Source organism: Nomascus leucogenys, chromosome 9, assembly GCF_006542625.1.
Source record: "Nomascus leucogenys isolate Asia chromosome 9, Asia_NLE_v1, whole genome shotgun sequence".
NCBI lineage: Eukaryota > Metazoa > Chordata > Mammalia > Primates > Hylobatidae > Nomascus > Nomascus leucogenys.
The window spans coordinates 18,284,742-18,309,487 of NC_044389.1; the positions used below are offsets into that span (position 1 = coordinate 18,284,742).

Here is a 24,746-nt window from a genome sequence, read left to right on the forward strand (position 1 = left end):
GATTTTACTTTTTACTTGGCTCTATGGAGTCTCCTTTGATTCCATATGAAATTTAAAATAGTTTTTTTCTAATTCTATGAAGAATTCAATGGTAGTTTGATGGAAATAACATTGAATCTATAAATTACTTTGGACAATATGGCCATCTGCATGATATTGATTCTTCCTATTCATGAGGATGGAATGCTTTTCCATTTGTTTGTGTCCTCTCTTATTTCCTTGAGCAGTGGTTTGTAGTTCTCCTTGAAGAGGTCCTTCACGTCCCTTGTTAGCTGTATTCCTAAGTATTTTATTCTCTTTGTAGCGATTGTGAATGGGAGTTCATTCATGATTTATTTGGTTCTCTGCTTGGCTATTTCTAGTTTATTTGCATAGAGGTATTTATATTATTCTCTGATGGTAGTTTGTAAAGGAATACTTTGTGATTTTTGAACATTAATTTTGTATCCTGAGACTTTGCTGAAGTTGCTTATCAGTTTAAGGAGTTTTTAGGCTGAGATGATGGGGTTTTCTAAATATAAAATCATGTTGTCTGCAAACAGACACAGTAGTTTGACTTCCTCTCTTCCTATTTGAGTGCCCTTTATTTCTTTCTCTTGCCTGATTGCCCTGGCCAGAACATCCAATACTATGTTGAATAGGAGTAGTGAGAGAGGGCATCCTTGTCTTATACCAGTTTTCAAAGGGAATGTTTCCAGCTTTTGCCCATTCAGTGATATTGGCTGTGGGTTTGTCATAAATAACTCTTATTATTTTGGAATGTGTTTCATCAGTATCTATTTTATTGAGAGTTTTTAACCTGAAGAGATGTCGAACTTTATCAAAGGCCTTTTCTGCATCTATTGAAATAATCATGTGGTTTTTGTTTTTGGCTCCGTTTATGTGACGGATTATGTTTATTGATTTGCATATGTTGAACCAGCCTCGCATCCCAGGGATGAAGCTGACTTGATCGTGGTGGATAAGTTTTATGATATGCTGCTGGATTCGATTTGCCAGTATGTTTTGAGAATTTTTCGCATTGGTGTTCATCGGAGATATTGGCCTGAAGTTTTCCCTTTTTTGTGTGTCTCTTCCTGATTTTGGTATCAGGATTATGCTGGCTTCATTAAATGAGTTAGGGAGGTGTCCCTCCTTTTCAGTTATTTGGAATAGTTTCAGAAGGAATGGTACCAGCTCCTCTTTGTATATCTGGTAGAATTCAGCTGAATTCAGCTGTGAATCCATCTGGTCCTGGGCTTTTTTTGGTTGGTAGGCTATTAATTACTGCCTCAATTTCAGAACTTGTTATTGGTCTATTCAGGAATTCGACTTCTTCCTGGTTTAGTCCTGGGAGGGTGTATGTGTCCAGGAATTTATCCATTTCTTCTAGATTTTCTTGTTTATTTGCATAGAGTGTTTATATTATTCTCTGATGGTAGTTTGTATTTCTGTGGGATCAGTGGTGATATCTCCATTATCATTTTTTATTGTGTCTATTTGATTCTTCTCCCTTCTTTATTAGTCTAGCTAATGGTCTGTTTTGTTAATTTAGAAAAAAAACAGCCTCTGGTTTCATTCATTTTTTTTTTTGGTGAGTTTTTCATGTCTCTATCTCCTTCAATTCTTCTATGATCTTAGTTATTTCTTGTCTTCTGCTAGCTTTTGGATTAGTTTGATCTTGCTTCTCTAGCTCTTTTAATTGTGATGTTAGGGCATCAATTTGAGATCTTTCTAGCTTTCTCATGTGGCCATTTAGTGCTATAAATTTCCCTCTTAACACTGCTTTAGCTGTGTACCAGAGATTCTGGTGTGTTGTCTCTTTGTTCTCATTGGTTTCAAAGAACTTCTTGATTTCTGTCTAATTTCATTATGTATCCAGGAGTCATTCAGGAGCAGGTTGTTCAATTTCCATGTAATTGTGGGGTTTTGAGTGAATGTCTTAATCTTGAGTTCTAATTTGATTGCACTCTTGTCTGAGAGACTGTTTTGATTTCTGTTCTTTTGCATTTGCTGAGGAGTGTTTTACTTCCAATTATGTGGTCGATTTTAGAATAAGTGCATTGTGGCACTGAGAAGAATATATATTCTGTTGATTTGGGGTAGAAAGTTCTGTAGACGTCTACCAGGTCCACTTGATCCAGAGCTGAATTCACATCCTGAATATCCTTGTTAATTTTCTGTCTCGTTGATCTGATACTGACAGTGGGATGTTAAAGTCTCCCACTATTATTGTGTGGGAGTCTAAGTTTCTTTGTAGGTCTCTAAGAACTTGTTTTATGAATCTGGGTGCTCCTATATTGGGTGCATATATATTTAGAATGGTTAACTCTTCTTGTGGAATTGTTCCCTTTACCATTATGTAATGCCCTTCTTTGTCTTTTTTGGTCTTTGTTGGTTTAAAGTCTATTTTGTCAGACTAGGACTGCAATCCCTGCTTTTTTTTTTTTGGTTTCCATTTGCTTGGTAAATTTTCCTCCATCCCTTTATTTTGAGCCTATGTGTATCTTTGCATGTGAGATGGGTCTCCTGAATGTAGCACACCGATGGGTCTTGACTATGCAATTTGTGTTCTGACTCTTCTTCTAACTGGAGTACAAGACTGAGATTCATGAGGAAATGCTGATGTTTAGGAGGAGTACATAGAAGGTGATCTTTAAGCCTTATTTTTTGATCACTGAGTTTTGTCCTTTAGTTGGTCCTCTTCTTAGGGTGAGAGTGGAGGACACTGCCATATAGTTCAGATAATTGAGTGTGATACCCTATTGTAGCAGAAAGACAGAATGATGAAATTAATTCATGATTTGAAGTTGTAGTAGAGTGATAGAGACGTTGGAATGTTATTTCTTTTATTTAATTGAAGATTTACATAAATTTTTGGTAATATAGATGTGAGTTTGAATCCTAACCCTGTCAGTTGTATGGGTTTTGCCATCAAAAAATATCCCCTGCTATCAGTGACATGATAGTTCACAGGATTCATTGTAGGAGTTGAGGTCTGTCTGAAGCACTGTGGTAGATACTCAGCAAATGAGAGGGCATGGTCAGACTTCCTTCACACACTATCCCTGTCTTCTTAGGTTTTGTTTCTTTTCCTTTTTTTTTTTTTGTGGAATTTCTGTTTTTACTTTTCCATTCTGTTTCTTCTTTTGTGTGGTCTAGTTCTATTTATTGAAACTCAGTTTGAAAATTAATCCTACTTTGAAGGCTTTCCTGAACCTCCAAGGCAACCTGTCTGTACTTCCTTAGTTTCTTATATGTACCTCTAATTCTAAACTATATTTTCATTTTTTTTTTTTTTGGCATGTCTCTATCTCTCCTAGGCTGTATGTATGTTTCTTGCAGGAAAAGGGGCAGAACTTTCTCATTTTTCAATCTCCGCATCTAGTAGAGTGGCTGGAACATAAGATATGAGTAAGTGTTTTTGAACGGCTAGTTGAATGAGTGACAAGTCAGAGGAAGTTGAATAAACTCATGATAACATCTTAATCTTCTTAGAAAAAAATAGGCAAGGTAATTTAAGAAGGATGGATTTAAGAGTGGTGTTTCACCTTAAATTTGGAAAGATTTGAAACTGGTGTTATGACACATATCGTAGGAATTCAACAAAGTCTGAATGAAATCATGTAACTTAGCAGAGGGGTTAGGTAGCATAGGTCCTTGACTGTTCACGATAGTACCTGACTTGTTTGTACTCTCCTCTGCCCCTCATTTCTGTAGGAGGTGAAATTAAATTTCAGTATATACTGACAACCTAGTATGTGCTTCCATGATAAATAATGAAAATGCATTAAGAAATACTTTTAGAAAAGTGTATATGTTACATGATTATTTTAAATTATAACAATAATAAAAATTCCATTAATTAATCGAATCTTGGTAGAAATTATCTGGAAACAGTTTAAAGTATAACTGTAAGAATGAATAGTAATAAAAATTATGTATTATACAAAAATAGCAGAGAATTGTAAATTTTACCCTTCAGCTGCATCTTCATAGGAATGAATGGCAGGCAGCCAGCTACTTAGCTGACATTAAATCCAGTATACTCAGCACTATATACAGTTTTGTTTTTATATTTAATAATAACTAATGGGTCCTTATTGAATATAAAAAGGATGGGTCATTATTGAATAAAAAAAGGATGCAGGTAGGAGTTAAGGTCTGCATGGTTTAGGAACAATGCCTGTTTTATTAGTAAACTTTTTTTTATACATTCATAATTAAAAAAATTTGTATTGATTTAAAAGGCATTTGGGAGGGATGATTAGTTTTTCATTATTTGAAATTGAGACACATTGAGTATTCTATGATTTTGCTTCTTGCATCATCATAAAGAAGAACTAAATTATTCAGAAATAGTTTATTAAATTCTAATACTTTGAAAATAAATATTTAAATGATTGTGGATTTCTAAAAATTGGATATTTTTTGGTTGTTTGGGCTTGATTCTGTCATTTTTAACTACCAGTCAATTACATCAGACAAAATAATTTCATTGCATTCTGTATCACCTATTGTTTTTCCAAATGTAAAGAATGAAATGTCTTGAACCAATTTTTGATATGTGATAGTAAATTCCCTATGAATGTTATATATAAACTCATTTTTCTAACCCTGTGAATATTATATATAAACTCGTATTTCTAAAACAAATTGATTTCTTAATGTTTAATTAAATAAAATTATATAAATTTTGTAGAGATGATGGGTAAATGTAAGATAATTATCATTACATTATGGCTGTTTACTTGGTTTCATATTCCAAAAATTTTATTAGTCATGTATTTCAGTAATGCTAAAATAGCAATTATTTTCTATTGGCTTCTTTGTAGATATAACCACTATACCAATATACTATTGGTATATTCTTATGACTAAAAAAAGATGAATCAGAATGAAACATTATAAGGGGCAAACGTGGAAAAATGTATAAAAGTAAATCTAAAATCATCATCATAAACATATCTTTGTATCTATCTTTATGTAGACTAGATTTTTATTTCTTTAGCAGGCGCAGTTTAGGAAGCTCAAGGCAAAACATAATCACATTCTTATTTTACCTGCATGCTTATTTTATATTCTCTACTGCTAAAATTTTAAAATTTTAATGCAAACAGGGAAACTAATTTGGAAAAACATAGTGATATTTTATGAACTTTGCTTTATAGTTGAAGTATTTGCTGGAATATTTCATCTAGCAGACTCCCATTGAAAAGAATATTTTTGCATGTATTTTAGATAATAAAATTGTATTTGAAAACCCCTGTACAAATGACCTTATTTTTCTGTTGAAGAGTGAACAGATTTTTACTTTAATGAGATCTTAGAGGTGAGGTTTTTATATCTATTTTTATGGCAGTGAAATTTATATTCTAACTATATAAATGATTCAAGCCAGACCTGGAAGGTCTGATGTTATGCTGCATCTATAGAAATTAAATAATGATAAACGATTCTGATTGAAAGAAATAAATGTGGTTTCCTAAAAGCTTACTCTTTATTAAGCTGTAAACATTTGTCAAAAGTGAAACTAGAATTTAGTTCTATAAAGAGTTCTGAATCTTTGAGAGAAATAGAGTGGAGAAATTATTTTTTCAAGGTTACCTAACATAGGCTGATGAATTAGAAGCAATTCTCCCAAAGTCGGGAGAAAAATCATAAATATAACATGACATGAAAATCTCTCTGCTAGTTCAAAGTTTTGCATTTCAAATTTATCTTTAGTTTGAAAAGAAGTTAAAGTTAGTTAACTGTGAAGTGAAACAATAATGGAAACAAGAGTAGCATTTAAAATGTTACTTGGTAGAAAAGCAAAATTGGCATAAAGTCATTATTAACTCAGAAAATATGTTACTTTGAAATAATTTTGTTTATTGTAACTGTATATTGCTTTAAAATGACTTTTAGGGGAATTTTTCTAATTTTTTTTTTTAAAAATAAGGCCAAGTTGAGTATGTTATAAAATGAATAATCATCCCTGAATTGCCATCTCACCTTTCCCTTTGGTGTGATTTCTATTTTTCCTTCCCCCTTTCACATTATTAATAGATAAACGATTTAAAGGAAGTATTGCCAGGTTGCTTATTAATGTTTAAAATGTAAGCCTGAAATACACTTTAGGAGAAGAAGTAGGTATGAAGGTACTTCATTATTAAAATTTTTAAGTTTAAAACTATTGTGTATTAGCTGAAAATATTGAACTTGATCAACATATGTTACCAGCTAGCCTCTTCCCCACCCGATCTTTTGTTATCTTGTTATTGTTATAAGGCTTAATGACAGTTGTAGGCCATAGTTCTGGATGTGGGGGTTATTCTACCCTGGGGAGAAGAGGAGGAAACAGCAGTGTGGATTATGGAAATATGGACTGATCTAAAAAGAGACCTCTTGTAAAAGAACAGAGCTCAAAGAAAAGCTAGAAGAAACTGATGAAAAGATGATGGAATATGATGTGAAAATGATAATTTGAAATCTTTCATTCCCAGCTGCCATGTTTTGGAGAAAAGGAATGCATTTGTATATTAACAGAGAGCTAAAAGAGTCCAGATGAATGGTATTACTTATTAGATATATTTTCATTTTGATTCAGATAAATTATGTGCATTTTGATAGACCTTTACATATTTAGACATTTTAAATCTTAGAGACGTAATGTTAGGTATGATATTTCATAAAAATATTTTAAGTAGTATACAATATTTGCTTAATATTTGGGCACCTTTAAATGAACCTAATTTCAAAAATTAACTTCATGGTTGTTAAATTTAAGCATTTTAACTAATTGTGAGGGTGAATGTTTTATTTAAAGTATGAATTATTTTGTTACCTTGTAACAATTATTTAAACACACAGTCACATGTTTACTTATGTTTATTTTTCTAGATAAGTGACAATCTTGCAGCTTATCTTGGTGAATTAGTACTAAGTGGTAACATAGAGCTATATCCTTAGCCTATTTGACCAGACAACAATGCAATCTAGTGGTCATTTTTGTAAAATGCAGACACAGAGTTCATGTGGTTTTAACTAGTTATTGATGTGTTAATAAAGGAAAGGTTGTTCCCTGATTCTAAAGTTTGCAAAAGATTAGATTAGGAAAAAATTAGCATGAAAATGTAAAAATAAGGCATATGGTAAGAGGATCATATTTTGAGAGAAGATGATGTTTTTGATTTTGGATGTGCCAGGCATTCGAATAGGAATGTCTTCTAAGTAGAAGGAAATCTCTGACTGGAGTTCAGGGAGAGATTGATGGTATGGAATTTACTTCTGTGGATGAACTTACCAGGCAAAGTTTAGGGAAAGAGAAGAATCTCCAAGAACAGCTGCTTTTATAGGCCCCAACCTATGTCTTTAAATCCATACTGAAAAATATAATGTCATAATCATACCCTATGACCCTTATAAATACTTTGGTTTTTAAGTGGTAAACCATATGTTTCCCTTCCTCCTTTTGATATAACCAGCTAGGATTATTTAATATGTTTTGCACTGCAAATTGTAATAGTCTGAAGTTTTACATGATTGTCTGTGGAGTTATTATTTATAGGATATGGGACATTAAGGAGGAAGATTAACATCAGATAACTCCAATTTGAGCCATAGGGAATGGAAGAAGTAACAAAATATTAAATTAAGCACAAGAACTTGTTCAAATAACTGCTAATTTAATGTGGTTGGAGTGTGGGATATATGGAACTTGATACTGAGGCTACAAAGGTAGTTTGGTCAGATTATGAAGAACTTTGTATACTATGCTAACTGCTTTGGCATTGACTAATAGGAAATGACCATAAAATGGTACATATTTAGGAGGCTTCCACATCACATCTATATTTTAAAGAGGTAACTTTAGATTTAGGTGCTTTGAATTGGATAAAAGGAGCCTGTTGGAGACATAGAGACTAGCTAGAAGGCTACAGTAATTGTTTAGTAGAACTGTTGAGAACCTCAACTAGAGAAAGGTTAAAGAGAAAGTGGGAAAGGGAATGGATCTGAGATTTTTTTTTTTATTGTGGAGGCACAGATACATGATATCTACTCTATAAACAAATTGTTAAGTTTATGGTACAGTATTGTTAACTATAAGCACAGTGTTGTATATCAGACCCCTAGAACTTATTCATGTTATATAACTGAACTTTGTACCTGTGAACAGCAACTTGCCATTTCTTTCTACTCGCAGACCCTGGCTGGCAACCAGCATTCTACTTTCTGCTTCTGTGAGTTTGGCTATTTTTGATGTCTCATTTAAGTGGAATCATGCAGTATTTGTCTTTTTGAGACTGGCTTATTTCACTTAGTGTAATGTTCTCCAGATTCATTCATGTTGTGGCAAATGACAGGATTTTCTTTCTTTTTTTAAGGCTGAGTAATTTTCCATTGTGTGTATATAACACATTTTCACTATCCATTCATCTCGTTGATGGACATGTAGGGTATTTCCACATCTTTGCTATTCCGAGTAATGCTACAGAGAACATGGAAGAGCAAATATCCCTTTAAGATCCTGATTTCAGTTATTTTGGATAAATACCCAGGAGTGGGATTGCTGGATCATGTGGTAGTTCTATTTTTAATTTTTTGAGAAACTGTTTTCCATAGCTGCTGTAGCATTTGATATTCCCACCAACAGTATACAAGGGTGCCAATTTTCTACACTCTCTCCAACACTTATCTTTGTTTATTTGGTTGTTGATAATGGGCATTCTCACAGGTGTGAGATGATATCCAACTGTAATTTGCATTTCCTTCATAATTAGTGATGTTGAGCATGTCTTCATATAACTCTTAGCCATTCGTATGACTTCTTTGGAGAAATGTCTGTTGAAGTCCTTTGATCAGTTTTTGATCAGGTCTTTTTTTTTTTTTTGCTGTTAAGTTATAGGAGTTCCTTATATGCTTTGGATAGTAACCCTTTGTCATATGTATGGTTTGCAAATATTTTCTTAGATGTTATAGGTTGCCTTTCACTCTTCAGGATGTTTTCTTTGCGGTGCAGAAGTTTTTTAGTTTGACGTAATTCCACTTGTCTATTTTTGCCTTAGTTGCCTGTGCATATGTTTATAAACATCCATATCATATATCCATGATTGGTGTTGTAGCCAAGAAATTATTGCCAAGACCAATGTCATGAAAGTTTTTCCATGTTTTCTTCTAAGAGTTTTACACTTTTCACGTCTTATGTTTAAGTCTATTTTTTTCATTAAAATATATTTTAATGGGTTTCAAAATTCCATGACAGATTTTTTTGGTCAGGTTATTTCCATGAAGAAGTGATTGTTTTAAAGACTAATAACTTAAGAACTCTCACACACAAAAAAACAAGAATGTTCCATAAAATGTTCTCCTTTCCTTCTGAAGGTTTTATAATGCATTGGTATCATTAACCAGTTTTTTGCTATTAAACTTAAAATGGCCTATTCAGGCAAATACTTCTGGGACTGTTCTTCAACCACTGAATAAAACTAGGGTGCAGGTATTAGGGATAATATTCATTTAGCCTCCTGAACTTTCTGGGCAGACTTGCTGACCTTCCCAACTCTAGCAGCCCTCTTGTCCACTGCTTTGAAGACACCCACAGCAACTGTCTGTCTCATATTATGAACGGTAAAATGACCAAGAGGGGGATGGTCAGAGAAGCTCTCAACACTCCAGCAACCAGCTGAACGATGGCAGCTCACTAGATTTCAAGAGTTTAGGGCCACCTTCCAGCTTCTTACCAGAGTGGCAATCAATCTTGCTTCAATCAAGCAAACTTGCAAGCAACATAAGCTGTGTGACAGTCTAGTATAGGAGGATAACCAGAACCTATTTGGCCTGAATGGCTCAAGATAATCACGTGAGCAGTGCAGTCAGCTGCTTCCATTGATGAGTCATTTTTGCTGTCACCAGCAACATTGCCATGACGAGTATCTTTGACAGACACATTCTTGACATTGAAGCCCACATTATCCTTAGGAAGAGCTTCACTCAAAGCTTTTTGGTGCATTTCAACAGACACTACTTCAGTTGTAGTGTTAACTGGTGCAAAAGTAGACCACATGGTGGGTTTGAGAATAGCAGTCTCCACTAGCCCCAAAGGGACAATGCCAATATCACCAATTTGTAGACATTAGGTAGGGGCAGACACAAGAGCTTGTCAACTGAATGAATTGATGGTAGGATGCAATTCAGAGCTTTAAGCAGCATGGTTTCACTGGTATTGCCATCTTTACAGGTGACTTTCCATCTCTTGAGCCAAGGTATGTTAGCACTTGACTCCAGCATATTGTCAACATTCTAACATTGATGGCAGGGTCTGTTTCTTGTTCACGGCTGCACCTCAGTGTCAAGCATAGTGCCTGGTAGGTAATAGACTCCTTAAGTTTTGTTGAATTAATGAAGGATGGATTAAAAAAAAAAAAGAAATTGGCACAAATGCTACTGTAGCAGGTCTGTAGCCAGTTTTCTTAATATGGGTGCTGATTTCCTTAATGATTTTCTCGTATCTCTTCTGGCTGTAGGGTGAGTCGGTGGAATCTGTTTTGTTAACATGAACAGTTGGTTGTTTTACAATCAATGTGAAAGCCAGAGGGATATGCTCATGAGTCTGCTCATTCTTGGAGATACCAAGTTCAGATTCATCAGCACCAGCAGCAACAGTAAGGATAGCACAGTCAATTTGACATCGACATGGTTTGCCTCTGTGTCTCCACCCAAATCTCATCTTGAATTGTACCTCCCATAATTCCCACATGTTGTGGGAGGGACCTGGTGGGAGATAATTGAATTGCAGGGGGCAGTCTCCCCCATACTGTGGTCATGGTAGTGAGTAAGTCTCACGAGATTTGATGGTTTCATAACAGGTTCTCATTTCACTTTATTCTCTTTCTCTCTTTGCCTGCTGCCATGTAAGACATGACTTTGTTCTTCCCTCACCTTCTAACATGATTATGAGACCTCCCCAGCCATATGGGACTGTGAGTCCATTAAACCTCCTTTTCTTTATAAATTACCCAGTCTCAGGTATGTCTTTATCAGCAGTGTGAAAATGGACTAATACAATAAATGTTTCTGTAATCATGTTTTTGATAAATTCTCTGTGTCCTGGGGCATCAATGATAGTCACATAGTAGTATTTGGTGATCTCAGATTCCCATGTGGAGATATCAGTGGTGATACCATGCTCAAGCTCAGCTTTCAATTTATCCAAGACCCAGGCATACTTGAAGGACCCCTTTCCCATCTCAGCAGTCTTGTCTTCACATTTTTTTAATGGTTCTTTGGTCAATTCCACCACATTTATAGACTGGATGGCAAGTAGTAATGGACTTGAATGAATCTACATGTCCAGTGATGATGATGTTGATATGAGTCTTTTTCTTTCCCATTTTTGGTTTGATTTAAGGGTAGTTTTCATGACACCTGTATTCTGGTGGCAAACCCTTTGCCAAAAAGCTGCTTAGGTCTTTTGTCCATTTTGAGTAGATTTTTGTGTATAGTGTAAGATAAGGGTCTAATTTCGTTCTTTTGCATGTAGACATCCAGTTTTCCCAAGTGTTTGTTGAAGAGACTATCCTTGCTTCATTGTGTATTCCTGGTACCCTTGTTGAAAATTAGTTGAACATATTTGCATGGGTTTATTTCTGAGCTATTTTGTTCCATTGGTTATATGTCTGTCTTTCTGCCAGTACCATACTGTTTTAATTACTGTGGCTTTGTAATGTACTTTGAAATCAGGAAATATGATGCCTCCACCTTTGTTCTTCTTTCTCAAGATTGTTTTAGCTATTTGGGGTCCTTTGTGGTTCCATATGAATTTTAGGTTGGTTTTTTCTATTTCCATGAAAAATGCCATTGGGATTTTGATAGGGATTGCATTGAATCTGTAGATTGCTTTGTGTATTATGGCTATTGTAATGATCTTGAAGTATTCCAATTCATGAACATGGGATGTCTTTTTATTTATTTGTGTCTCTTAAAATTTATTTCATCAGTGTTTTATAGTTTTTCATTTGCAAATCTTTCATTTCCTTGGTCAATGTTATTCCTAAGTATTTTATTCTTTTTGATCTTATAGTAAATGAGATTGTTTTCTTAATTTGCTTTCAAATAGTTTGATGTGATTGTATACAGACACAGCTGATTTTGTATGTTGATTTTTATATCCTACAACAAATTTTTCGGAATTTATTTAGTATGTCTAACAAATTTTTGATGCGCTCTTCAGGGTTTTCTACATATAAGGTCTTGTCATCTGTGAACAGAAATAATTTTACTTCTTCCTTTCTAATTTGGATACCCTTTATTTCTTTTTGTTGCCTAATTGCTCTGACTGTGACTTCCAGTACTATATTGAATGGAGGTGGTAAGAATAGGCATTTTGGCTTTGTTTCTGATCTTAAGGAAAGACTTTCAGTTTTTCACTATTAAGTATAATGTTAACTGTGAGTTTTTCATATATGGCCTTCATTATTTTGAGATAGTCTCACCCTGTTTGTAGTTTGTTGAGATTTTTTATTATGAAAAAGTGTTGAATTTTGTCAAATGCCTTTCTGCATCTATTAAGAGATCTTGAAGAAAGTGAAGAGTAAAGAGTTACTGAAATTTCTTGCTTAGAAGATTCGATAAATGGTGATGCTATTAATTAAGGGAAAGTAGAAATTTTTGAAGAAGATAAATAGATAAGTCTTAGACATAATGTGTTTTATTTCTTCAAACATTCTGGTTAAAATATCAAAGTAACAGTTGTTACAAATGGAAAAATTATACAGCTCCGAGGAGACATTGGAAGCATCGATAATACTTAGAAAAACCTTACCTAATGCTGCCCCAAGCACTTTACTCTTGTAAATTCATCTAATTCTCACTGTAACACTACAAAGTAGGTATTAGTTGTTATCTTATTTTATAGATGAGAAAGCTGAGGCACAGAGAGGCCATGTCACTCACCCGAGGTTCCACAGCTTTTAAGTGGCAGAACATTGATTTGAGTCAATGCATTCCGGACTCTGCGTTCATGTTCTCAACTATTTATACTATTCTGCTTCAGAAATAAAGACTCCCATTTACTAAGCATTTTAACATGCTAGACATTGTATTGAACATTATTTGTATTATATCAATTATCTAATCCTCAATACAGCTGTTTTATTTCACAGAATAGGAAATTGAAGCAAAGAGAGGAAAAGTTGCATGAACGATTTTACACAGCTGTTAGGTCGTTCAACTGGATTCTGAACCTAGCATTCTGGCTGGAGAGCCCAAGCTTTTATCAGTTGTGTATAGCAGTAAGAGTAGATTCCCCATGGAAAGGTAAGAGCTGAATACAGAGTCCAGAGGGAACACCAATATGAAGAAGGAGTTGTGAAGCAGCCTGAAAAGAAATGACAAAGATAGGAGAGTTGCAAAAAAAAAGAGAGATGTCTAGGAAGATACTTTTCAGTGGGAGATTAGTCTAAAATCTTGGTTTTCTTAGATTAAGGAGCAGAGTACTTTCATCTTTGAATCCTAGTTTCATACATATTACATTTCTTTTTTTTTATTATTATACTTTAGGTTTTAGGGTACATGTGCACAATGTGCAGATTTGTTACATATGTATCCATGTGCCATGTTGTTTTGCTGCACCCATTAACTCGTCATTTAGCATTAGGTATATCTCCTAATGCTGTCCCTCCCCGCTTCCCCCACCCCACAACAGTCCCCGGAGTGTGATGTCCCCCTTCTTGTGTCCATGAGTTCTCATTGTTCAATTCCCACCTATGAGTGAGAACATGCCGTGTTTGGTTTTTTGTCCTTGTGATAGTTTACTGAGAATGATGTTTTCCAGTTTCATCCATGTCCCTACAAAGGACATGAACTCATCATTTTTTATGGCTGCGTAGTATTCCATGGTGTATATGTGCCACATTTTCTTAATCCAGTCTATCGTTGTTGGACATTTGGGTTGGTTCCAACTCTTTGCTATTGTGAATAGTGCCGCAATAAACATACGTGTGCATGTGTCTTTATAGCAGCATGATTTATAGTCCTTTGGGTATATACCCAGTAATGGGATGGCTGGGTCAAATGGCATTTCTAGTTCTAGATCCCTGAGGAATCGCCACACTGACTTCCACAATGGTTGAACTAGTTTACAGTCCCACCAACAGTGTAAAAGTGTTCCTATTTCTCCACAGCCTCTCCAGCACCTGTTGTTTCCTGACTTTTTAATGATGGCCATTCTAACTGGTGTGAGATGGTATCTCATTGTGGTTTTGATTTGCATTTCTCTGATGGCCAGTGATGATGAGCATTTTTTCATGTGTTTTTTGGCTGCATAAATGTCTTCTTTTGAGAAGTATCTGTTCATGTCCTTCGCCCACTTTTTGACGGGGTTGTTTGTTTTTTTCTTGTAAATTTGTTGGAGTTCATTGTAGATTCTGGATATTAGCCCTTTGTCAGATGAGTAGATTGCAAAATTTTTCTCCCATTCTGTGGGTTGCCTGTTCACTCTGATGGTAGTTTCTTTTGCTGTGCAGAACCTCTTTAGTTTAATTAGATCCCATTTGTCAATTTTGGCTTTTGTTGCCATTGCTTTTGGTGTTTTAGACATGAAGTCCTTCCCCACACCTATGTCCTGAATGGTATGCAGATGACATGATTGTATATCTAGAAAACCCCATTGTCTCAGCCTAAAATCTCCTTAAGCTGATTAGCAACTTCAGCAAAGTCTCAGGATACAAAATCAATGTACAAAAATCACAAGCATTCTTGTACACCAATCACAGACAAACAGAGAGCCAAATCATGAGTGAACTCCCATTCACAACTGCTTCAAAGAGAATAAAATACCTAGGAATCCAACTTACAAGGGATGTGAAGGACCTCTTCAAGGAGAACTACAAACCACTGCTCGATGAAATAAAAGAGGATACAAACAAATGGAAGAACATTCCATGCTCATGGGTTGAAAGAATCAATATCGTGAAAATGGCCATACTGCCCAAGGTAATTTATAGATTCAATGTCATCCCCATCAAGCTACCAATGACTTTCTTCACAGAATTGGAAAAAACTACTTTAAAGTTCATATGGAACCAATAAAGAGCCCGCATCGCCAAGTCAATCCTAAGCCAAAAGAACAAAGCTGGAGGCATCACGCTACCTGACTTCAAACTATACTACAAGGCTACAGTAACCAAAACAGCATGGTGCTGGTACCACAACAGAGACATAGATCAATGGAACAGAAAAGAGCCCTCAGAAATAATGCCGCATATCTACAACTATCTGATCTTTGACAAACCTGACAAAAACAAGAAATGGGGAAAGGATTCCCTATTTAATAAATGGTGCTGGGAAAACTGGCTAGCCATATGTAGAAAGCTGAAACTGGATCCCTTCCTTACACCTTATACAAAAATTAATTCAAGATGGATTAAAGACTTAAATGTTAGACCTAAAACCATTAAAATCCTACAAGAAAACCTAGGCATAGTACATTTCTTAATAAACACATGTTAAAGTCATTGAGCGAGGTGTCACACATTTTAGAAAAGTTAAATATGATAAACAATGGAAAAGGGCTATTAAATGTAGAAACTAGAGATTACTAGTGGCAGCAGGCTGAGAAAACTTAGTAGCAAAATGTGGTAGAGACTTCTTGAATGTATTATGCTTTCAAGGAAATTTTCAGTGAAAGGAATAACTATTTTAGTTATTCTTTTTAGCTGATCTAAGGTTAAATCTAACTTCACAGAATTTACCTTAATCTGCTTTTATAAATTAGTCATTCCTGTTTTATTTTGTCCCTTATTTATGATATATTTCCATAAAATGTAAGAATAAGTAGAAGGCATGATATAATTTATTCAGGAGAATTATTTATTTTTAAATGAGAAAGCTTGTTAAGGAATTTTATTTATAGTTCCTCCCTTATTGAGTAAAATCCTCTGTAAGAGACTTAGGAAATTGTGTTTTCTGTTTAAGTTCTCTTGTGCCAAAGCAGACTAAACTGGAGTGATCAAAACTCATTGCTATTTGGTAAGGGCTCTTTGATGGCTTTCTGTTATGTAAAAACAACGGGTATTCATATTTCAGTTTATCATAGAAAGCATTCTACATGATAAGAACTAAGAACAAAATTGGCATCTTCACTTATAAACTCAGCAAGAGGCCAAAGATTACATCAGCAGGAAGTGTGAACTAAATTTTTATTCCAAGAGGTGAGTCTTCTATAATGGATAAGGTAGTATAAGTTTGCAAAATATTAGCTCCCAATATTTCTATTTGGAATTTCAAGAAACACTCAATTAAAAAAAACACTTAGGACTTCAGATTTTAAATTTTGGGGCTGGTCTGAGTGCAGTAGTTTTTACAACTAATTGATCACTATCCGTTAACATTTCTTTGTTCCTTCTCTACTTCCACTACTTCGTTTGACTAGCCTTAAAAAATGAATACATAAATAACATTAATGGGCATGTGCATTTTTGTAGAAGAAAAATCTTGTGTAATTTAAGATAACCTAAAAATACAGAAAACAATTAGGATCTCCTAGATTCTTGATTTTTTTTAGTACACTTTGCTGACTAAATAAAACCTGAATATAATTTTATTTTACTTGCTAAGTACTTAGCTCCTGCTTTAAGTTGAAGGAGTTACAAGAAGTCTAACAAAGTTTACTGAATAAAATTGCTAAAAGTATAACAACTGACCCCAGGTTGTCTCCCTTCCAAGTTACATGTCTTTATCTGACCACCAGGCATAGACAGTTTTGTCTTATTTACAGATTCGCAATCCTGAGCTTAAGATGAAATAGTCTGTCAACCATATATTTCTCTATTATTATTGACCTTGCTTAATCTCATCCTGCCTATGCTATTCTAGTATTATTTGTTTGTTCTGATATGACTCTTGTTCTCAATATGACATATAATTTGCTTCAGTTTTTTTTTGTTTTGTTTTGTTTTTTGAGATGGAGTCTCACACTGTCGCCCAGGTTAAAGTGCAGTGGTGCGATCTTGGCTCACTGCAACCTCCGCCCCCTGGGTTCAAGCGATTCTCCTGCCTCAGCCTCCCGAGTAGCTGGGATTACAGGCACCCACTGCGATACCCAGCTAATTTTTTGTATTTTTAGTAGAGACGGGGTTTTTACCATGTTGGCCAGGCTGGTCTCGAACTCCTGACCTCGTGATTCACCTGCCTCGGCCTTCCAAAGTGCTGGGATTACAGGCATGAGCCACTGTGCCTGGTCCAGATTTTAAATAAAATGCCTCAAATTTGATTACTTGGTGTTTTGCTCATCTGTGAGAAGGAATCAGTTTAAGCTCTTATTTATAAGTCTATTACTTGAAAAGAGTTAAATACATGTTTTTACTGTAAATCTGATATTCTCAGTAGCAACAAATAAGCATAGATATAAGTAGCATTTTTTTTTTGGCCTCACGGTATAATTTCAAGGGAATAGAACAATCTATGGCAGATAAGACTCTCATTTGTTATGACATATTGTCTCATCTACCATTCTTTCATACCCCATCCCTTTATTTTTTTATATACCAGATTGAACCTTGGTTCTGAAGTATTTATTGTATAATCTTAACTCTTTATGTATATGGATAATATACACTGTATAAGGATCAAGTAGGCATCAGATTTAGGTATCTGCTGATTATAGATTGCAATCTCGATGAAAACAATGTAAAAAAATACATAGGGTTGGGGCATAATGGTTTGAAGCTTCAGGCTTTGTTTTCAAATCCTAACTCTATTATTTGCTAGCTGTTTGACTTTGGACAAGCTACTTAGCCTCTCAATCACTCTATTTAATTTTTTTTCACACATAAAAGGGAATGAAACATGGGTTGTTGTAAGGTTAAATGGGATAATGTATGCTAAGTGCTTAGGTCAGAACTTGGCACAGAGTAGGCATTTATTCTATCTTGTCTTTATTAGGAAGATAAAGTAAGCATGCAGACTCTTTTAAATCATATTACTTGAAATGTCTATCGGGGCAAATTGATTCTGATGGTGCTAAAATGGTGTCGTTTTACATGAGTTCAGATTTTTTCTTAGCATGGGTAATGTGCCAGGCACTGATTAGGCCTTAGGGCACCTCCGAAGTTGAAAACAGCCGCAAAAACTTTGGAGACATACTTGTTCCAACTGATCTTTCCAACTGTAACAACTAGAGCTTTCTGATTCACCACTAACTCTGTTGATCTGGTTGCTAACTAATCAATCACATATTGTGATTATAAGATCAAAAGTGGTTGAACACATTAAAACCTATGTCTTGATACAAGTGGTTAGGAAAATAAAGATACATGTTTTCATCGTTGTAAGAGAAAATTTAGTGATTTCATACTTGAGAATATGATAAAGTTGCTTATTGATGGGAGTATAAAAATATGAAGAAGGATATTTATATTTCATAACATTGGAGAATACAATAATAATATCTCTTATTGCTTTTATATCTTTTAATCAGTGCGGGTCCCAGACCAGTTTCTCTCTGTGGAGCACCAGAAATTTTGTCCAGCTACCTCTTGTATGTCTCCATTTTTACTCCTCTGTATATCTCAGTTTCGTGCCTGTTTCTGCATTCTTGCTGCAGCTATCTTATTTCAGGCCAGCACCATACACTTCACTTACTGTAAAAGCATTATATCTGATCCCCCAGCCTTTAGTCTTACCCCTTTTCAGACTTCTCACACTATAGCCAGAGTGATCTTGCTAAAATTGAAGTCCAATCATATCCCTTCCTTGCTTTAAACCCTTCAAATTGCCTTTATTTCTCTTAGGGTAGCTATATGATTTATTGTTCAAACTGAGATATTTATTAATTTATTTTTGAGCTATAATTTATATGTGGTGAAATGCAGATCTTAAATATACAATGAGATTAGTTTTGACATATGCATACAACTGTGTAACCCATATTCTTTTCAAGATACCTTGTATTAATCTATCACTCCAGGAAGTTCCCTCCTGCTGCTTCCTGGCTAATCTATTTAATATCCACTCTGATTCCTCATTCCACTCCTCCCCCTACCCCAGACAAACACTGGCTGATTTCCACTAATGTAAATTATAACTCAGATACTTTTGAAAGTAAAAGAGAATGCTACTGATAATTATAATGAGAAGATATATGTAAAGTGTTGCCAGAAGGAATGGTTTCCTTACCCTTTGTATTAAGTCTTAAATTTTTAATTGGCCTAAAGGCCTTATATAATCAGTCCCCTGGTTATTTCTCAATCCAATTTGTCTTATTACTTACTATCTCAACATTTATACTTCTTTTTCAACTCCAGACCTTTCTTTGCACATATGTTTTCCTATGATGGAAGGACCACCCCTATATCCCCTCCACCACTCTTTCCTCATGCTGTAGCCTGGCCAACTTCTTATTTGCTCTTCATTTCTCTATTTACGTAGGATTTCTTCCTTTGGGACTTTTCTCCTAGACCTGTCACACATTGATTTATATGTCTGTCTTCTAGAGTCCCTACTATTTTTCAATTTACCTACCAATGCTCTTACTACTCTACATTGTTATTAGCTGTGATTGCTATTCTAATGTATTAAATATTTGCAAAGTGAATATACATAAAAATTAGTTATTTGTATAATTTCACATTGAGTTTGTAAATATATGAGTGGTACTGACTAGACTTTATACCTTTTAAGTAAATAGTCTTCATTAAATAATCTGTTTTTAAAAATTGTATAATTATAATTTAGTTCCTCTAGACAAAGCTTCCAAATAACTGAATGAACAATCAGTTATGATTTTTCCAAACTTTTCAAATACACCATGAATCTCATTTCTACTGGGTGATCTCACAGACTTCCAAGACGTTCAAGGCTTAAATAAATAATTAATAATATGCCACTGACGCCAGAATATAAGAACTAGCTAAAGGTATATTTTTACACACTTTAAAATGTAGAGTCCCTGATTTATTCTTGAAAACTAAAGGCCTTATTGTTTCTTGAAGCAACTAGATAAACCACAAGAGTCCTATCTGGTTTATCACAGGATTTACTATTTTGGGAAAACAAACAGTTTAGGGATAGTTCTGAACTAGGTTCCAGGCAGGACCAGAAAAAAACAAAACAAAACAAAAAAAAACCAAGGTTAATTATAATTTATTGCTCTGGAACATATTTTATCACTATGTTCCATCTGTTTCACAAAAATCAGTTTTCTAATATATGGCCTGGGCAGTTAATGGAGAATATTTGCATGAATATGATGACAGAAAGATAATATGAACATAGACTAGGTGTGAAGACTAAGAGAAATAATATGGTGGTTTGGTGTCTACAAGACTGAGGAGAAATGTAAAATAGAGACTGACAAAGAACAAAGAAAGATTGCTTCAAAAGTAAAATAGAAATCAAAATTCTGTAATACAAGGCAATAATACAAAAACGATGTTTTCTAAGGTTACCTTTAGCAATACCCTTTGTCAAGATAGTTGAAGACAAAGCCTACTTTTAGGTTGTAGATGAGACCAATAAATACTTGTGTTCCTCAAACTGGCCAGTACCTTACGTAGAGTTGGTGATTAATCTTTATTATTGGATTGTTGAATAAGTACATGAATAAAAGAATTTGATCAGTATGTCCCCCTTAAATTGAAAATATCTGTTGATATGACTCTGAAGGTATTTTTAATTTGAAAGAAAGCAGCCAATGTAGTAGTCCAAAGTAAGCTTTTTGTATGTGATGAAATCATCAGATAGGTACATTTGGATAACTTTGCAATGTTAACAGTGTTTGCTTCTATTGTGTTTGGTTAGATAGAAGTAGTTGCATATATTAAAATATATATTTGTACATACATCTGTATCCACATCCATACCTACTTACAAAATACATGAAAAATCTTCAAAAGAGCAGATAGGTTATTCAGTATAATGCTTTTCATCATGTTATATCTCAGTATGTTGAAGTTTTGGCAACAAGCACTGGACACAGGACCTTTAATATTATACTGTGCTTAGTAAACACTTGTTAAATATATGTGAATTTAAATTCATATAACAAGAGTTATTAGAACAAATAGCTGACTAATAAAAGAGCTAACAGTTGTTGGGGGTGGTTAATGTGCTTGATATTATCCTAATCATTTTATATGGATTTTTATTTTATTTTCACTTAATTCTCATATAAATTCCTCAAGTAAATCCTTGTGTGATCTTATGAGATAGACACTAATTTTTGCCCATTTCCTAGATGAGGAAACTGGAGCACATAACCAGTAGTTTGCAGAACCAGAATTTGAATGAGTTAAGTACGTCATGCACTTGGCTACTTTGATATGCTGCCTAATGTGTGTGTGCTTGTGTACATGTGAATATCCATCTATTTTCTTTTTTAAATCTAAGAATATAATTTTATTTTATTTTCAATAAAACACATACTTTAAAATGTATGTATTTATTGGGTTGCACACATCTATTTTCTAATGATCTAAAGTCTCCCTAGTTTTGAAAATTAGGAATTGTATTTCCTTTACTCTCAATAGCACATAGCTGTGGGTTGGAGTCATGGTAACTGATCATTAGTCAACTGCTGTAAAACTTGTTTCTTTCTAAAACTTGAAGCTTTTTCCTACTTATCTTAAGTCTACTTATCTTGATTTAAATGATTTCTTGATATTCATTTAAAAATACATTAGTATCTAGAAATGTAAGCAAATATTATGGGCAGTGTTCTATTTTGTGATCTATTTCTTTGATCTAGAAAATATTATTAGTTAGTATAGGAGTGAATGAAGCAGAGATATATTTAGTCTGAAGGGGGTAGGAGGTTATATGGTTATCAAGGGAAAAGGGTGGTAGTCTTCCCAAATGTCTTTTTCTTAGATAGAGCTGGGTAATTTCTATTCAAATCTCTGCTTAAAAGCTAGTGTTAACCTGGGGACACAACTTTTTTTAAGAGAGAGGGTCCCTGTCACCTAGTAAAGTGGAGTGAAGTAGTGCGATCACCTCCAGGGCTCAAGCAATCCTTCCACCTCAGCCTCTTGAGCAGCTGGGACTATAGGTGCATGCCACCATGCCTGGCTAATTTTTGTATATTTTTTTAGAAACAGGGTTTCACCATGTTGCCCAGGCTGGTCTCGAACTCCTTGGCTCAAGCAATCCGCCTGCCTTGGCCTCCTAAAGTGCTGGGATTACAGGTGTGAGCCACCATGCCTGGCTGGGGCATAACTTTGAAGACAGTTTTTAATAGAATTTTTGAAAAAAAAGAAAAAAAACCCTTGGAAACCCATATTCTTATATATACACTTTGATTTTTTTAAATACTTCTCTTTTCTTAAACTAATGAGAATAAATGTATTTTGCCTTTTATTTGCCAAGCACACAACTTGTCTTGTTGTAACTATAGATAATATATATAAATATATACATACACAAAATATTTGGATACATATATATTTTTATAATATATGTAAGTAAATACATGGAATATGTGTGTATATATATAATCCTATTGGTTTGGGATCCCCATGGATACCAAAATTCCACAGATGCTTAAGTCCTTTATATAAAATGGGACTTTTGTTTTGCATATAACTATGCACATCCTCCCATATATTTTAGATCATCTCTAGATTTCTTATACTATCTAATACGGTGTAAATGCTTTATTAATAGTTGTTATAGTATATTGGTTTTTTATATGTATTATTTGTATTTTTTCCAAATAGTTTTAATCCACAGTTGGTTGAATCTGCATAATATTCTGGTTTTGTTTTTTTTTTTGGTAATGTCACTCTCCACTGCTTCCAATCTAGTCTTTTTCATTGACATTGGATCAAACTAAAGTGATTGCATAGGTTTCATCACCTAAGACTTATGCACATAGAACTGACATTCCTGAAATTTATATTTTAAAACATAGTTCTTTTTATAGTGGAATGTATTTGCTTCATGGCAGTTATTTTAATATTCTAACAATATAAATTTATTTTAAATTCTTGATAGTGAAAAATAACTTGATCAGATTTAATAACCTAAGTAGTTTTAGTGTTGGAATTCACAGACTTAGAGTGCTTTCCCTAATTGAAGGAGGAGGGGTAAAAGAGGGATTTATTTCTAACGAAAACAGTACATAAAAGTAAAATCCAAGAGAAAAATTCCGCACTGGGCATAGTTGTCCTGACAGTTCCTTTTTGGCCCTAAGTTTAAAAATATATTCTCCAAGGGACATGGATGAAGCTGGAAACCATCATCCTCAGAAAACTTAACACAGGAATAGAAAACCAAACACTGCATATTCTCACTCATAAGTGAGAGTAGAACACTTCTTAAAAAATAAAAGATGATAGAGAGGCTATCTCTGTAATTTGACAAATTAATATAATTCTCCCTATAAAATGCATTTTGATTTAATCACCCTGTTAATATAACTTTGTTTCCCTTGAAAATTTAAAATATCTGGCAGTGTCCCTGAGAGTTTGCTGTGGTGCCCTGGAACATCTAAGTGCTGTTCGGGAATCTCAGTTATTACTCTCTTGTGTAAAGTATAAATAAATTGAATGAATGTGTAGTATTAGGTAATTCTCACTTATTTGGGGGTTAATATTCAAAATTAAGTAATCATTGTTTCAGAAATTCATGGCCTTTGTGAAAAATTAGATTAAAATGGACAAGTAGCCCATTTAGTTGTAGCAAAATGATCTGAAAGTGTTATTCATATGAAATAAAATTACAGATAGTTTAAAATTGTCCTTATATGATATGGTGTAATATTTTTATTGAGAATTTTAGTATAAACATAATATTTGATTAATATTATGAGGATTCTTAAGAAGTAAAATATACTTCACTTGTATTTCTCTATAGTTACCTGTGTCATGGTTATTGGGAGATGAATGGGTTGAATTCTGACTTTTACTCTAACTAGTCTAAGGCTAAACTGAGCATAGATAACCATTTCCCTTGCCAGGGATTGGTTTAGGAGTGGCTTATGACCCTGTGGCTAATTAAATGTAATGGGAAAGTCAGGGATCAGACTTCTGGGAAAGGTTTCCTCACTGATAAAAAGACTGACAGAAAGGGAGGCTTCTTTCACTGAACACTGCTGTATCTTCATGGGATGAGCTGAACTCTGGAAGCTCATTTTGTGATCATGAGTAGAGATAGCTGAGGAAAAAGCCAACAAATTTAGCCCAGCAGGGCAGGAGGGAAGACTTCTGGGTCCATGAGGTAGATGTTGAATTAAACAGTCTCTAAACAAGTCAACCATGTCATTTCTTGCTATGAGAGTATAACTTTTCCTTACATACATTAAGCACCCTTAACTGATACAGTTACTCCTAGTCCTTAATTATTGGTGCTATTCAAACTGAAGTTAAAGACTCAGGACCCTCGTGGGTTTCGTGTAGGCAACCAAATTTGTGTTGTGAAAAACACTCCCAAGTGATTCTAAAACCTCTTCATCTTCTTTCTAATCCTTTCCACCCTCCATTGAGAACATCTGGAGCAAGATAGTTATGAAATTGAATGAAAGGACTTGGTGAGTGATTAATTATATGTGGAGGTCAGGGAAAAGGAGGGGTCATGGTAACTACTATGTTTCTGATTTGGGTAACTAGGTAGATGGTGCTGCCACTTTAGGTGATAAGGACCATAAGTAAAAGAACAACTTCGGTTTTGTACATTCTTCGTCAGAGGTGTCTGGGAACATTTAGAAAGTCATACTAGAAAGTAGTTAGAGCTATAATCCTGGAGAAATATCTAAACTACAAGACTAAGAGATTTAGTAGTTGAAACTATGG

At 34.4% G+C, this 24,746-nt stretch overlaps 1 protein-coding gene and 1 pseudogene across 1 annotated transcript in view; one reads left to right on the forward strand and one right to left on the reverse strand.

The window, feature by feature from the left end:
• The window catches only part of DENND1B (DENN domain containing 1B), a 266,884-nt gene that overhangs the window by 73,235 nt on the left and 168,903 nt on the right, over nucleotides 1–24,746 (forward strand). The window lies entirely within an intron of this gene.
• LOC100603652 lies at nucleotides 9,477–11,354 on the reverse strand (annotated as a pseudogene).